We start from the raw sequence: 16,216 nt of genomic DNA, 5'->3' as shown, positions 1-16,216 counted from the left end.
TTAGATAGAGGGGGTGTTCGGCATTATATTTCATGGAGGTTAAGTATATAAACAGTACAAGGATTTTGCTGTTAGGCATTATAGAGGTTTTTCTTTATAGTATGTTTGTCAGATATTGGATTACTTGTGTGGATTCAGTGGGTATAGGTCATATTTGGTTTAGTGAGAAATTTTTCAATATTTGAGTATGAGATTGGGTATATTAGTTAATGACAGATTTGTGTGGTAAAGCAAGACTTTAGTTATTCTATGATCATGTAGACTTTTTCAAATACAGACACACGATGACTTTAGAGCATTCCCAACTTCACGTGATGGTGACGATGGAAACGGCTTGGTTCTACAGTACCAGAGGTCGAATCTACAAATGAGTGGCGATGTTATGGATTGCCTTTGCAATGGATGAGATGTCGTTGTTGGACTGTCTCAGGATATGTTCTGGGACAAATCAGGAGTCTACAATCTTCTACGAGGCGGGTATGAGACGCACTTGCATGGAAGTCACAGGATATTTCCTTGACAACGAGGTGGTGGTCATGATTCCTTCATCGGAAGACGTTGAATCTACAGTTCGGCGACGGTGGGGTGTTGGATACTCTTATGAGGGTCACAGACACTGAATAATGGCGCATGCTGAATTGTTTCGAGATGGTTCACATGCTCAGCCTGGGTCTACAATTATTCGACAACGGTGTTCGTGAAACATTTACATGGACTCACGAGGCTGTTCAAGTTCCGCCTTTCTTAGAGACGTATGAATTCTTCTTCGGCGAACGCTACACAATTCCAGTGATTGTGTTTATGGTATCCATAGTGATGGTCGAAATATGTGTTATGGGGCTATTTTGCAAACATTATGAACCATTATATACTAGCTGCTGATGTAGTGTGCGACGGGAATGCACAAAAGACATAAGTGGCCGAGCAATCTTAAAAAATAGGTGTGGTAGTAAATTGTTAATCTCAGCTTTTTCTGCTTAGTGACAGGAGGGCTTTGCGACAAGCACTTGATTCCTCGAAGAGTGCTGAAATGAAAGAACAAGTCAGAATGGGTGACCAAGCGATGTGAGTTTGATGCCCCCTTCAGAGGTCACATGACTGGGTGCGGCACTCGGTTGCTATGCCAATCCAAAAGGCGTGTCCGTGTGTGTGTTTGTGACATGTAATGTGTGGGGCCCAACAGTACAAGGTGCCAAAGGAGATGACACTCTTTGACTACCGGGGTTGTGGTATAGAACACATTTGGAGGAGGACTCGAGGGCGCACATATCGCAAGGTAGTGTAATATCAAGACTTTGGAAAAGTTACCCTTTGAAAAGAGAGAGAGAAGTGGGTGTGTGTGTGTAAACGTTCATTTTAATTATCTTTTATATGTAGGAGTGATATGATAAATATATCTCTTTATTTCAGATGGGTTCGTGGTATTATATAGAGAATGGGTTCTCTAAAAGACTTTGACCATTTAAATGCATAATTAATCAGACTGTGAGATTTAGGGGATGATTACTTAATCTAGTTCAGGAGAGTAGAATGACAGTTTACGGTCTTTTGAGGGTCAGACTTATTTCTTTTATTTACTCCATTTTATATTCATTTTGTTCCATTTAATGTTTAGCTAATTTGCGAAATGAAAAGTATATTTTTGTATCTACGAGGATTCATTAGCCCAGCTTTTTTTTTTAGCTGATGCAGAAGGATAACCAGCAACGAGAGATAAGAGAGTTGCCTGTTTGTTTAATTTGTTCAAACGAGTGCCATATAGTCGTAACCGACTCGGCAAAGATATGGTATTATATATATATTTATATTTTTTTTTATTATAAAAATATATATATACATATTAGATATATATTATATATATTGTATGTGGGTGTGTGGTGTTATATAAGTTTGTGTATATATATATTATATATATATATAATATATACATATATAATATTATGTATATCTATATATAATTATATCAGATATATGGTGTGTTGTGTTTGGTGTGGTGTGTGTGTATGTGTATTTATTAAATATGTATGCATGTATGCATTTATGTATGTGTGTATGTATGTGTGTGTGTGTAAATCAAAGTGGTATAACATTGTCATAAAAAATAGTGGGTTCGCTAATCTTGAAATGATCCAATATAATTATGTGATGAAAAATTAGATTTTTCTCTATTAGAATTAATAATATTGCCCGTTTGCACTTGATATTGCATATTTTGAATTTATAGGCAAAATTATAACTTTGTTTGCCAGCCACTAAAAATAGTTTTATACTAAAACCAGCAATTTCAAGATCTATTTATATATCAAAGAAAACAAAAACATTTTAATGATTCATTTTCATAAATCCTAATAACTCTTACAGAAGCATTAAGGAAGATATGGGTTATTGACCAAACATTAAAGTAAGTCATTAGCATATTTAACCCAGAAAGAAAGTCATTATTTGAAAGAAAAGTTGGCACATTTCCAAGTACCCAATTAAAGTGAGTTAATTACTCCTTCCGGTAATCTCAGGAGAAATTTAGAATATGCAAGAGAAGGAGGATTGTATTACTGTGATAGAATAATTAGACTCCTGGGATGGAAGGGCGATTATAACATTCGCTCTTACATTCCAGCTCTTTCAGACCCGAGACTCCTTTGCCCAGGTCATTTTATACTACACTGAGTCCGTGGAATGAAGAAGAGATATCTTGAGTGCCCAGATATACCTCCATTCCATTGGGCATTGTTGTGTTTTTTCCCTTTATAATTATTGTTGATGAGATGTAAAAATTCAATCGTGAATTTCGTTTTCTGTTTTCACATTGAATTTTATAACGTTCCCACTACGAATTTAGATTTTCTGTTAAACTTCTCACGTTTCTAAGCAACTCTGGAATCTAGAATAGACTCCCTCGTGACTTATTGTTTTTGTTATTTATCTGTATAATTTTTTTATGATAAAATAAGAAATCACATGCAAAGTCCCTCGTGTTTCCTATGTTCAAAAAGATCACCAATAAATAAATAAAAAATTTATTTGAATTATTTACGACTATTAGCAGAGTAATTTGAAATAAAAAAAAAGAAAATTTATCAAGTAAACTAATAAGATAGAATAGGCAGTTCTTCTATTAAGACATTAGAGGTAATCTAATAATTTGTTGATAAGTCTCTTCAAATGTAAACAGGCCACTTTCATTTCCCTCGATGGTGAAGTACTTTAAGATTATTAATTCACTTACTAAGCCCTAAACCCTTCCACTTGAAATGATAGGCATAAACCCTTCCACTTGAATTGATTGCTCTTTTAGGAGGCTTCACGGCAATGGGTTCTAATTAAAACGAATTGACGTTGGTTTAATTAAAGGAAGGCTATGAAATTCTATAAAGGTGTCCCTCGTAAAAGAAGACGTTTCTGTCAGTTAAAATAACAGATAGTAAATCATTGGTATGCAAACCGGAGAGAGAGAGAGAGAGAGAGAGAGAGAGAGAGAGAGAGAGAGAGAGAGAGAGAGAGAGAGAGAGAGAGTTTATCACAAAGGTAGAAAACCAATTAAAAATTTCAAAAAGATACTCGAGGCAATGGCATCGGAGTCTCTTAATACATTTATTCCTTTTAGTCTTAGGAATAAACGTGTCCAAAATTTATCCAAAACGAACTTCAAAGTCGAGAAGTTAGAGGCCAGTCTTGCTATAACAAACACATGTATATTCAGTACGAAAGTCCACTAATAGATTCTCTTTGCCATTTATAATATATATATATTATATATATATATATATATATATCTATATATATATATATAGATATATATAGATAATATTTATATATATATATATATATATATATATATATAATTTAATGGCAAAGAGAATCTAGTATGTTGTACCGAATATACATGTCTTTGTTATAGCAAGAGTGGCCTCTAACTTCTCGACTTTTAAATTTGTTTTGGATAAACTTTGGACACATTTATAGTTTCTGATGAAGTTAATGGCACTGCTTGCAGATACTATCATGTTATCAAGAATTTTAATCAGTTTGTACTTTTGTTCTCTAGGCAAGCTTCTCAGGAATAAGGAAAAATGATTCAATGTTTTTTCCATTTACTTTTTCTAGTCGACGCATCGTTTCGCCACCTTCCGAAGGACTTTAGAATTTCAAACATGATGTTATTGGGATACTGAATTTCAATCTGTTTCATTACCTCGTTGTTGGTCTGGGCGGCAGCACGGGCATTCCTGGTGCACAGTAGGACACATTCTATTCCCTATTCCATGGCTTACAGTAAAGGGCGTGATTCCTGTCTCTGGCTGATAGTTTTGATTTAATTCTCTGTCGATAGATGTGTCCAGGGGTGTTCTGCCGCTTGTGTCTCCTTTTGGGCTCTCACGGATGTCCCGTGATTTCCTTGGCGAAGTCCGTGTTCCTAATGCAGATCTTTTTTGTTTATACTCACAGCTTCTGCTATTTGCAATCTGTGGAACCGGGCTTCCCTATGCACGAGATCTGTGCTTTCTAATAGAGAAGTCCGACTCCACAGATTGCAAACAGTAGAAGCTGTGAGTATACAGCCACACACAGACTTCACCCTTCCTTCTTCTACAAGGAAACCACAAGACATCCGTGAGACCGACAACGGAGCAAATTAACTCTTTTATCAAGTAACAGTGTTTTAAGTTAGTTCCTAGTTAAAGTTTGCACATTTCTAGCAATAATAATATTAATTTGAAAAAGAGACCCTATAAGTGAAATATTTGTTTCTAATTTGTTTTCTTGCTACAGACAAATGTTTGAATACAAACTTTTTCACACTAATTTTCTTAGTTTATGGTAACTCCTAATTTCATTTTCAGGGTGAATCTCCGATGTGGTTTTCCGTTCGGTGATCGTGTGTCCGTATACCTTTCAACTTTTGATCTCGTCCACGGTCTACTGAATACTTCTACTTAGCTAAGGGTACTTGTAAACTCACTACCCACGATAGCAGGAAATACTAAATTTTTCAGGCTAGATAACTTCAAAAAGTTAGTTATGAATGAATCAGGAATATTAGATCTGGCCAATGTATCAAACCGCGTAGAATAGCAATATTGCCGAGAAAGAATAATGAATACAAATTCCCATGTAGAACAGTACAAAGAATCATCAAAGTTCCCGAGGAAGTATATTACAGACAGAGGACGAGATTAATGGTAAGGTTTAAAAATATGAGGCAACCGGACAGAAAAATCGCAAGACAAGGACAGCCGCAGAATTGTATGAATAGTTGGATAATATCTAACAAATGTGTAAATAACAAGAAATTAGAAACACAGTTTTCACTTGAAGAGTCTTCCTCTCTCATTATTAACTGGAATGTGGATGTTCAATCGATTCTTGTCAATAGGAAATGTCGAATTTTGAAATAATTAAATATCATATGTTAAGAATGGTTTCCGACTTAGTCCGTTTAGATAACTGACTTTGAACAAAGTCCGTTTACATAACTGATCTTAACAAACTTTCACCAGTGACTGAAGTTGGGCAACATGTCTGTTGACTCAGCTGAAATCAATAGTGTAAGTGTATTCTAATTAGACAATACGAGCACGACTTGGTAATGAATCTTACTAATTAGTTATCATTAGAGGGCAAACAAACGTTTTCATCGTATTTTAACGTAAAGAGAAAGTTCGAAATTTATTTAAATATTTGTTTTATTACGTTCCAATTTCTCACGCAGATTTTAATTATAGAAAGAATGAGCTTGATATCTTTAAATATTAACCAAAGCTTATTTTATTTTTAAATTTAAAATCATGTTTTATAATATTAATATTAAAATACTCTTCTCACTTGCTTAGTTTTGGTCATCATAGTACAGTTGACGATGGAAATTACTCTGTCGTTTTCCAAAAATATACCAGTTTACTACTTGTCTTCTTTTACATTTTATACGTGCATCAGTGGCTAATTCATAACTAAACAACAACACCCCCCCCCCCATTTCCCTTCTTTTTATCAAGCACAATATACTATACTCTGTTTTTTTTCATCTGTCCATCCGCCTGTGGTGTTTTTGTATGGCAACACTGCGTCCCGGGCTTTAGATAGTTACATTCAGCTTACATTCAACGATTATAATAATATCCTATTTCGAATATTAACGGTGTAATTCGCATACAGTAAATTATTAAAACACTTTTTAGTTGCAAATGTACGCCCAGATATCCTTTTATTTACCTAAAACTTACACATAGCGTAACTATCTAAAGCCCGGGACGCAGTGTTACCATACAAAAACACTACAGGCAGATGGACAGATGAAAAAAACAGAGTATAGTTGTTCTTTGATTAACATAAGCAGAAAAATATGCAAATTCTTGAGCGATATAGAAGAAAACTGTTCCCATAGATAGAGCATAATCTGCAATAGTCTAAATAATGTGAGGTTCTCGTTATGATGTAACTCACTTTTACCGAAATACACATTCCTAATCAAAATACGAGTAGCAGCATGTTATTCAGCGAGTAATTTTTTGGTGATGGGTCCAGCCAGTTGAAATACCGGTCGACCGCTGGCATTTTATTTCCTTCGTATTTTTGTGTTGAGAACAAGTACGATATAAATCCCTTGAAATGAGATTTCATAAATTCATATGCAGAGATAAGAACCCATGCTGCAGAGCTATGCTAGAAGATGCAAACGTTCCCCCACCCCCTCCCTCCCGTCTTGTAAGGAGATGGTCTCGAACTTCAAATGTGGCTGTTATTTTTTAATGTTGTACATCCACATACACTCAACACACTCATACAGGCATTGATTCGAATCCTAGCTGAAGCAGCTTCACTTACCATATATATAGTTAATTCGGGTGTAAGTTATTCTAAGATGAGTGACTTCGATAATTAGGAATTGTGGCTTACTTCCCAAATAAAAAATTCGCGTGTGAATTAATGATAATCTTTAAATTTTATATATATATATAGATATATATATATATATATATACACACATATATATACACACACACACACACACATATATATATATATATATAGATAATACATATATATATATTACAATATATATACATATATATATATATAATATATATATATATTATTGTGTGGTTATAATATATATATATATATATATATATTTATATATTATATATATGTGTGTGTGTGTGGTGTGTGTGTGTGTGTGTTAATGCTACATATATATATCACACAACCAGCATATATATATATATAATATATATATATATATATATATATATATATATATATATGTGCATACATAATTACACACACATATATCCAACACACACATACGTGTATATATATATATATATATATATATATATATATATAGTTATATATATATATATATATCAGTATATATATATATATATATATATATATATATATATTATAATATATATATGTTGTGTGTTGTGTGTATGTATACGATGTGTTTACTTAAGAAGTAAGCCACAAATCCTCCATATTATGGAATTTACTCAACTTGGAATAACTTTCTCCTGAACGAAGTACTATATATGGTAAAGGCACATGCCTCAGCTAGGATTCGGATCTAGTGCTTTTTGATACGGCAATCGCATTTACTTATTAGATAATTGTAAATTCGTGTTCTGTATTTAGAATTATACCCCGCTAATCTCCACCACGATAATTAAATTGATAACTTTTTAATGCGTACAATTTATGCTATCCTTATTTCATTTTATAATGTATCTTCTACGCCAGGATATGAAATTGTCTTTAGGATTTTTACAAAGACGTCAATAAGTGAATGGAAAGAATATAAAATTTAGGCCAGAGGCAAAGCACTGGGACCTATGAGGTCATTCAGCGCTTAAAAGGAAATTGATAATAGCAATGTTTTCAAGGTGTAACAGAAGGAAAACCTCGCAGCTGAACTAAGAAACAACTCTTAGGATTAGGAGGGGATAGAAAGTAAGATGGAAGAAAGAGAATATGAACGGAGGTATAGTTAAAAGAATGAAAGGGGTTATAGCTATAGGACGAAGTGACACTGTGAAGAACATTTAAGTAATGCTTACAGTGGACCGATTGAGGTCCAATTCCACCGTAACCCTCCGAGGACAGCAATATCAAACTTGATGAATCTAGCCATTTTGGGATGAATATTTTTGTCAATTGGGATAGGGCTATCATATTTATATCACAAACAAAGGACATCATATATAGCTATTTATTGCAAAACTCATCTTTTTCATTTACTTCCTCAGATACCCACTTTCATGTTCATATATATATGATGTCGCACCTCACCCATTTTGGAGTGAGTATGGTGAAATATAGATTTTTAAAATTCACATTATTATTTCCCTTTACAAAACAGAAAAGATGGCGAGACAAAGTTATAGATGCAATCAATTACCTCTAGGCTTCATGTGTAAAAAATTCTACATAGTTTATAAGCAATGCAAGAGTAGTGATTTGAATTTTGACTAATATTGAACTAAGGTAGGAGTAAGTGTTATCGTATGACAGCTTCTTTATCATTGTTTCCATAGGTTGGTATACATGGTATACTTTGAAGCGTTTTATCCCAGAACAACCATAACCTTCCATAAATTGAAGGTTAGATAGTTTTATGAATTCATTTCATCAATTGCTAGGAACATTAAACAAATGTAGCTATGTTTCTCACATTAATCTTGGAGTAAATAAATTAAAAAAAATTGTAATCACGGTATATTATATTTTTTGGTTATAATGTAGGTTTCCTGTTTTTTTTTTTTTATAAATAAATGTTGTGGGGGGTATGAAGGGGAGGGATGTGCAATATGTCTCGATTGCCATTGTACGTATAGTATCGTTTACTCTACTCTCACTTTGTTGATGCTTTTACAGCTATTTGTGAGTTTTCTATCTATAGTGCACTTCATTCTTTGCCTCAGCAGTGATTTACACGTAATCATTCTATAAGCTGAAAAAATTAATGTATCTTGTGCTTCTTAACAGTTCCTAGAAGAGCTTATCTGTCATTTTGGTTTAGCTTCATGGTTAGGATTACAATAATGATTCAACTGTGAGTTAGGGCATCATGAAAAGCACTGTAGAACAATGCTTTTATATCAGCGGTTATTAAAAATGAGGTTTATAAGATTCAACTGTGTTTGTTTTTTTTTTTTTTTTTTTTTTTGTTTTTTTTTTTTTTTTTTTTTTTTTTTTTTACCAATTATGTCTCCACGAGACCTGTTGTTCACTTGTATCAAATGTATAAATTATAAGTGACGTTATCAGAAGTTTTAGAAACAGTATCAAAAATGAAAACATAGACTTCATTTATCTCAAATATCAGTAACTAATAATAACAGGGATAGTGATGCGAAGTACCGCAGGAAGAATCTGTATTTCTATCAAACTAAAAGTAATAGATTACAGTTGAGCGAAAAAGTAAAATATAAATAGAATTTTGTTTTTATTCTAAGTTATATATGAAGTGGTTTTAAAAAATAAAAAGAAATATAGCGTTTTTCGGCCCCAAGTGCTATTAACATATAAAGCTCCAGCGTATTTCTAAAGGTAACAATAAAATTTTGGTGAAGATTACTAAAAAGGTCATCCATCGGTCAAACTACCAAATAGACACAATTATTGAAGAGAAAGTAGGCCAGCATTCACTGCTTTACCCGATGATTTTTCAGTATCAAATGTCGACAGTAAGTAAATGCTTTTACACTTACCTGTATCCTCTCTTTGTTTTTGAACCTTTGTTACACGAACTGAATGGAAAGGACAATCACGGATTTTACTTTTGCATTGGGAAAACAATTCAGACAGTTTGTGGGTTCTGCCAAAATCTAAATGTAATGACTGTTACTACGCCTTCATTTGCATGCATATCTGTCGTTTGAAATTTGTAGATAGAAAACAAAGATAAGGAAATTTCTCTCTCTCTCTCTCTCTCTCTCTCTCTCTCTCTCTCTCTCTCTCTCTCTCTCTCTCTCTCTCTCTAAAAACAGCAGCTATTTCACATAATGATAACGGATCCGGAATGCAATATAAAATTTATGAACAGGAAACTGAACTGAAATCTTTTTAAGTCAGGATTCTCATGGAATTAGGTTTCATGCCTGTATCGTTGTTGATATTGCTTTAACTTTCTCTTGCATGATCGAATTCTATTTTTGCAGAGGAATAATTTTGTTAAGTAGAATCCTAGAAAATGAAACTGTTCAAAAGAGAGCCAAGGAATAACTGGCTTTACCATTCACAGAGTAAACAACTTTGCTTTTATTGCTTTGCATTTCAAGTTAGTTTCTTAGATTGAGGAAAACAACAAACAAATTACATCCGCGTTCTTGTTGTACCAAGAAAACCAGTTCAATAAACAAAACTCAAATCATTGAGCGAATTATTTTGAATTTTCTCAAACAGAAATTTTCTACTTTGTACTCTTAAAATAGTGAAAATATTGGTGGATAAGCTTCATCATCATGATTCCGTGATCAGCCATAAATTAAAAGGAGGTAAGTAATGATATACGTTTCCAAGTAAATTGTACAAGAAAATTGTGAACTTTGACGACATTAGTCATTCTTACTCGTCTTGATTATTGAAAAGGCTTCGATTTTCCATTGTCATTAGATCCAGATCAAAAATATTTTTATTTTTAATTGTATATATCATCGAATACTGGATGTAAATGAGAAATATTTTTTTTACTATGGAACAAAGCTCAATAACCCTAGAAAGGATAATGATCTCATGTTGTGTGCAATATTTGATTTTCTATTAATTGGTTGGAAGCTCTGATACTACCATATGAATCAAATTTTTGTTTAATTCGGTTAGTTAGTGGTTCAGGGAAATATATCAATTACAGGCAAAAATCAAGAAGACAAAACCATCCTAAAATCTAACTTTTCCAATTTCTGTATGTGTTGAATTAAGTTTTGTTATTTACCGTCGACAATGCAATCAAAGATTTTAAAGCAATGTGAAAATTAATATACTGTATATTCAATTTCGATTCTTCTCATCATCAGTAGATTGAAAGAATGTCTTTTTCAAACTATTAAATTTTTTTTTTTTTTTTTTTTTTGTGGGGGGGGGGGGGTGTTCAAACAATCTGGGTATTCAGCTGTGTAGAAGAATTTAAAATTATAGTCATAGTAGATATTATTTTTTTTTCTTTTTTTGGTTTATCACACTTATCCAATTCGACTGGGTGGTATTTATAGTGTGGGGTTCCGGGTTGCATCCTACCTCCTTAGGAGTCCATCACTTTTCTTACTATGTGCGCCTTTTCTAGGATCACACTCTTCTGCATGAGTCCTGGAGCAACTTCAACCTCTACTTTTTCTAGATTCCTTTTCAGGGATCTTGGGATCGTGCCTAGTGGTCCTATGATTATGGGTACAATTCCCACTGGCATATCCCATATCCTTCTTATTTCTATTTTCAGGTCTTGATACTTATCCATTTTTTCCCTTTCTTTCTCTTCAACTCTGATGTCCCTTGTATTGCGACATCAATGAGTGGTACTTTCTTCTTGATTTTGCTAATCAACGTCACGTCTGGTATATTTGCACGTATCACCCTATCTGTTCTGATACCATAATCCCAGAGGATTTTTGGCTGATCGTTTTATATCATGGTCTTCAGGTTGGTGCTCACACCACTTATTACTGCAAGGTAGCTGATGTTTCTTGCACAGGCTCCAAAAAGAGGCATGATTCAGTGGCAAAAGCCACTGAATCATGCCTCTTTTTGTACTGGTTCTGTGCAAGTGCCGGACATTCGCTTGCTATGTGGTTTATGGTTTTCTTTATTTTTCGTATTGCACTTCCTACATATGGGAGAGATGTTATTTCCATCTATCGTTCTTTGAATATATCTGGTTCTTAGGGCCTGATCTTGTGCCACTGTTATCATTCCTTCAGTTTCCTTTTCTTGAGCTCTCCCCTCTGTAGCCATTGCCATGTGTCATCGCTGGCTAGTTCTTTAGTCTGTCTCATGTATTGTCCATGCATTGGTTTATTGTGCCACTCCTCTGTTCTGCTTGTCATTCTCCTGTCTCTGTATATTTGTGGGTCTTCGTCTACTTTTATCAGTCCTACTAGTTCCCATTTCACTCTTGAGCCACTCGTCTTCACTGGTTTTCAGATATTGCCCCAGTGCTCTGTTCTTGATGTTGACGCATTCCTCTATGCTTAGTAGTCCTCTCCCTCCTTTCGTGTTATGTATAGTCTGTCCGTATTTGCTCTTGGGTGTAGTGCTTTGTGTATTGTCATATGTTTTCTCGTTCTCTGGTCTATGCTGCGAAGTTCTGCCTTCGTCCATTCCACTATTCCTGCGCTGTATCTGATTACTGGCACTGCCCATGTGTTTATGGCTTTTATCATATTTCCTTCATTGACTTTTGACTTGAGTATCGCCTTGAGTCTCTGCATATATTCTTTCCTGATCGTGTCCTTCATCTCTTGGTGTTTTATATCCCCTCCTTCCATTACTCCCAGGTATTTGTATCCTGTCTCATCTATGTGTTTGATGTTGTTCCCATCTGGTAGCTTTATCCCTTCAGTCCTTGCTGCTTTGCCCTTTTGTATGTTGACTAAGGCAAATTTTTCTATTCCAATCTCCATCCTGATGTCCCTAGATACAATCCTTACAGTCTGGATTAAGGTATCTATTTCCTTGATGCTCTTACCATACAGTTTGATGTCGTCCATGAACGTCAGATGGTTAATTCAGTAGATATAATTATTATTATTATTATTATTATTATTATTATTATTATTATTATTATTATTATTATTATTATTATTATTATTATTAAATATAATTGCGTTGCCACAAATCAAAGAAAACTGGTTAAACTTCAGAAGTGTAAACCATTCTTTCGAAAAAACGTACTGAAATACGGAGTAACGAGACGGAAAGCTTGGACATCGGTGAAAATTTGGTTTACAATGACGAATAGAGGAAGCCGAAAGGAGAAGAGATAAGAGAGAAAAGAAAACAAAAAACAAACCAAAGACAGATAATGTTAGTCCAGCCCAATATTCAGAAAGTTGAATTAGTATTTTGGTATTTCACAGAATTATTAATGAATTATCCTTGCAAAAGAAGGAAAGTTCTAGTCAGAGACTTGGAAAGGCCAAGAATGATATCAGACGGCAAAGATAAACAACGATTGGCAGACTTCTTCAGCGAGGTCATGAATGTGACACATGAGTTGGAAATTCAGGTTTTTGAGTGGAATTGGTAAGAAGGAAACTTGAGAGAAGGAATGAGTGGGGCTTTGATGGAATCATGCAGAGATGATTTTACTGGAAACTGAAATGATACCTCATCTGCAGAATAGGGAATCAGGAAACAAATCCTGAAGATTGGGAACTGGGAGTCATAGTCAAGATACCAAAGAAAGGTGGCCTGATTGAACGTCGTACCTATAGGGGCATTCCGCTTATGTCAGTTTTAATTAAAAAAAAGTTCATTATGCTTGTTCTCACTGACTGGTAAGAAATAAAATAATAAGAGGATTAAAAATTAACATGCTGTTTTTCAAAGGCAGGAGTTACCTAAACCAAATATTTCAGTTAACAAACATTTTGCAGAGGTGATGTAATTTGAATATACCCTACTAATGTTTTTCATTGGTTACCAGACTATAATTGACACCTTAAGTGAAATTTCTGAATTATTTCCATATGTAGATGAGATACTAATGAAGGGGAAATGGAAATGACTTAGACATGGCCTTCAACCACCCTTGGGAGAATAAAATATTATAGGTATCAGTTGGGCACCTTAGGGTACTAGAAGAATTTGAAGAGAGGTTACGAGGTTGAGGACTATGGGGTAGGAAGCTGTGGGTGAACTGTAGTTTGTTGAGAGATAAGTGCAGGAAAATATGCAGGAAAAAGGGAAAGTAAAGCTTGAGAGAACAGAGATGAGAATGCTGAGGTGGATTATGGGAATATCGCTGCTTGAGAGGCTGGAAAATGGTGAAATAAGAAGGGCAGCAGGCTTAGTAAAGATTACAGAGGTGATAGAGTCACGATTGAGATGGTATGGACATGCGTTGAGGATGGATGACGAGGAGAGAGTGAAGAGGGCTTGGGAGGAACCTGTTAGAGGAAGAAGATCGAGAGGGAGAGAGAATTAGAAAGAAGATATGGAGAGAAGAGGTTTGGTGGAGGATGATGACTTTAATAGAAGGCAGTGGAGAAGACGCGTCAGGCAACCGACCCCTTAATGTAGGGATAACGGTGGGAAAGAAGAAGTGCAGGAAAATATGCAAATATACGTTTTGGTCAAGCCCAAAAGCCTATTAACGCACATGCAGTCGTTAATAGAATATAATACCCTTGTGTATAAACAATAAAAAATCAAATAAATTTAATCCAGCATATGGAAATATGCACGTATATTCTTGCAGCTTTTTATTAATTAAAAAAGGTCAAACAATGTTGCGTGACTTTTAAAGTAGCAATATAGCAGACACACTGGAACAATATTTCGAATTATGATTTACTCTGATAATATGAATATATATGGAAGGGGATATTGCAACTTCTGTACATGAATAGCAATGGCCGATATTATAATGGTATCGTTGGGGAAACAGTTGAATTCTCGTAAATCCGATGTCTTGAAAAAGAGATCACTACATTTCGGATTGCTATGTAAGACAGATTCAAATAGTGCGTTGGGATTTATTTAGTGTTTTGTTACGTAGAAATGATTTAAATGACAGATAACATAATCATTACAAGAATAAGACGTAACCTGTTAATAAATGCTTTATTGGAACTGCTATTTTGCTGCATCATTATCTTGTGTCGAAATGAGTCGCTATTTTGAGTGCTTCCGTAGTCGAGCGCGTTTTTTGAAATTATTAAGAGAGAGAGAGAGAGAGAGAGAGAGAGAGAGTGGGCAGCTACAACTGGCTATTCCGCCTACGTTGGTTCCCATGCTGTTATTTATCCTATCATAAAGCTGGCGATATCTTTCAAGAGGAAACTTTATGAGGAAAATTCGACTCGCCTTAGTCAAGATTCGTATCCACATTTCATGCATATTTGAGTTTATGGGATCTAGATCTCCGGAGATTCCCCAAATATGATGATGTATCCATATTGCTGGATTCTGATCCGGCATCGTTATGCAGAGATGAAAAGATATGGAAGTGGTCCTCCAATGTTAAAGGCAGAATGTTTAGTTTTGTTTTAGAGTGTCGTTACAGCAACAGCGATTTTCAAACTGGAATACAACAAAAATAACAACTATTCAATATATCACCTACATAAATATTACTAAAGGTATAGGGTGTTCAAAAAAATCTTGAAACATTTACAAAATGCATATTGTCGTGCATTTTAACATATACAAATTGTAATCATCAGTATGATAGAAACAAAATATAACAACACTCTAAACCAAACTAAACATTCTGCCATTATATATATATATATATATATATATATATAATATAATATATATTATATATATATATAATATATAATATATAATAGATAATTATTATATATATATAATACAGTATATATAATATATTTATATAGAGATATATATATATATATATATATATATATATATATATTATCCATACAGAGGGAGAGTGTTATCAATATTTTTTGTAACTATTTTTCTTATGATTCCCCTGAGCCCTGATTCCGCACCGTCGGTTTTGTTTCGCGAAGGCTGCGTGTTTAGGTTAGCATAAAAAATCTACTGATAAGAATCAAAGGACTTATGAACCTCCATGGATGAACTCATTCTTAAAAGTTGCAGCTACCGGGAAATTCTAAGTAACTTTAATTTCAATAAACTGTTAGCAAATTCCAAATCTTATATTTGCATTTCAAATAGACAAGATCTAGTAACTATTACATTTAACTTTTCTTTTTTAATTTGCTCTTAAATTACTGTTTCCGTATTCCATCTCTGGGAATTCTACTGAAACAAACATTTCAAAAGAACCTCTGCGATCGGGGATAACGAACACCCACTGAATTTTTTTATTAGTAAATTATTTCATATCTCTCCAATATCGGAAAGTGCCAGGAGTTGCAGTTTGCATGATCCCTCGAGGATGGAACTGACTGCAATGACACCAGGAAAATATTACATTTTAGATCTCAAATGAAAGCTCACTATTATCCCCACAGAGGGAGTGTTATCAATATTTTTTGTATAACTATTTTTCTTTTGACTCCCCTGA

The sequence above is a fragment of the Macrobrachium nipponense genome, chromosome 1 (genome assembly GCF_015104395.2).
Source record: "Macrobrachium nipponense isolate FS-2020 chromosome 1, ASM1510439v2, whole genome shotgun sequence".
Taxonomy (NCBI): domain Eukaryota; kingdom Metazoa; phylum Arthropoda; class Malacostraca; order Decapoda; family Palaemonidae; genus Macrobrachium; species Macrobrachium nipponense.
This window is presented reverse-complemented; position numbering follows the sequence as displayed.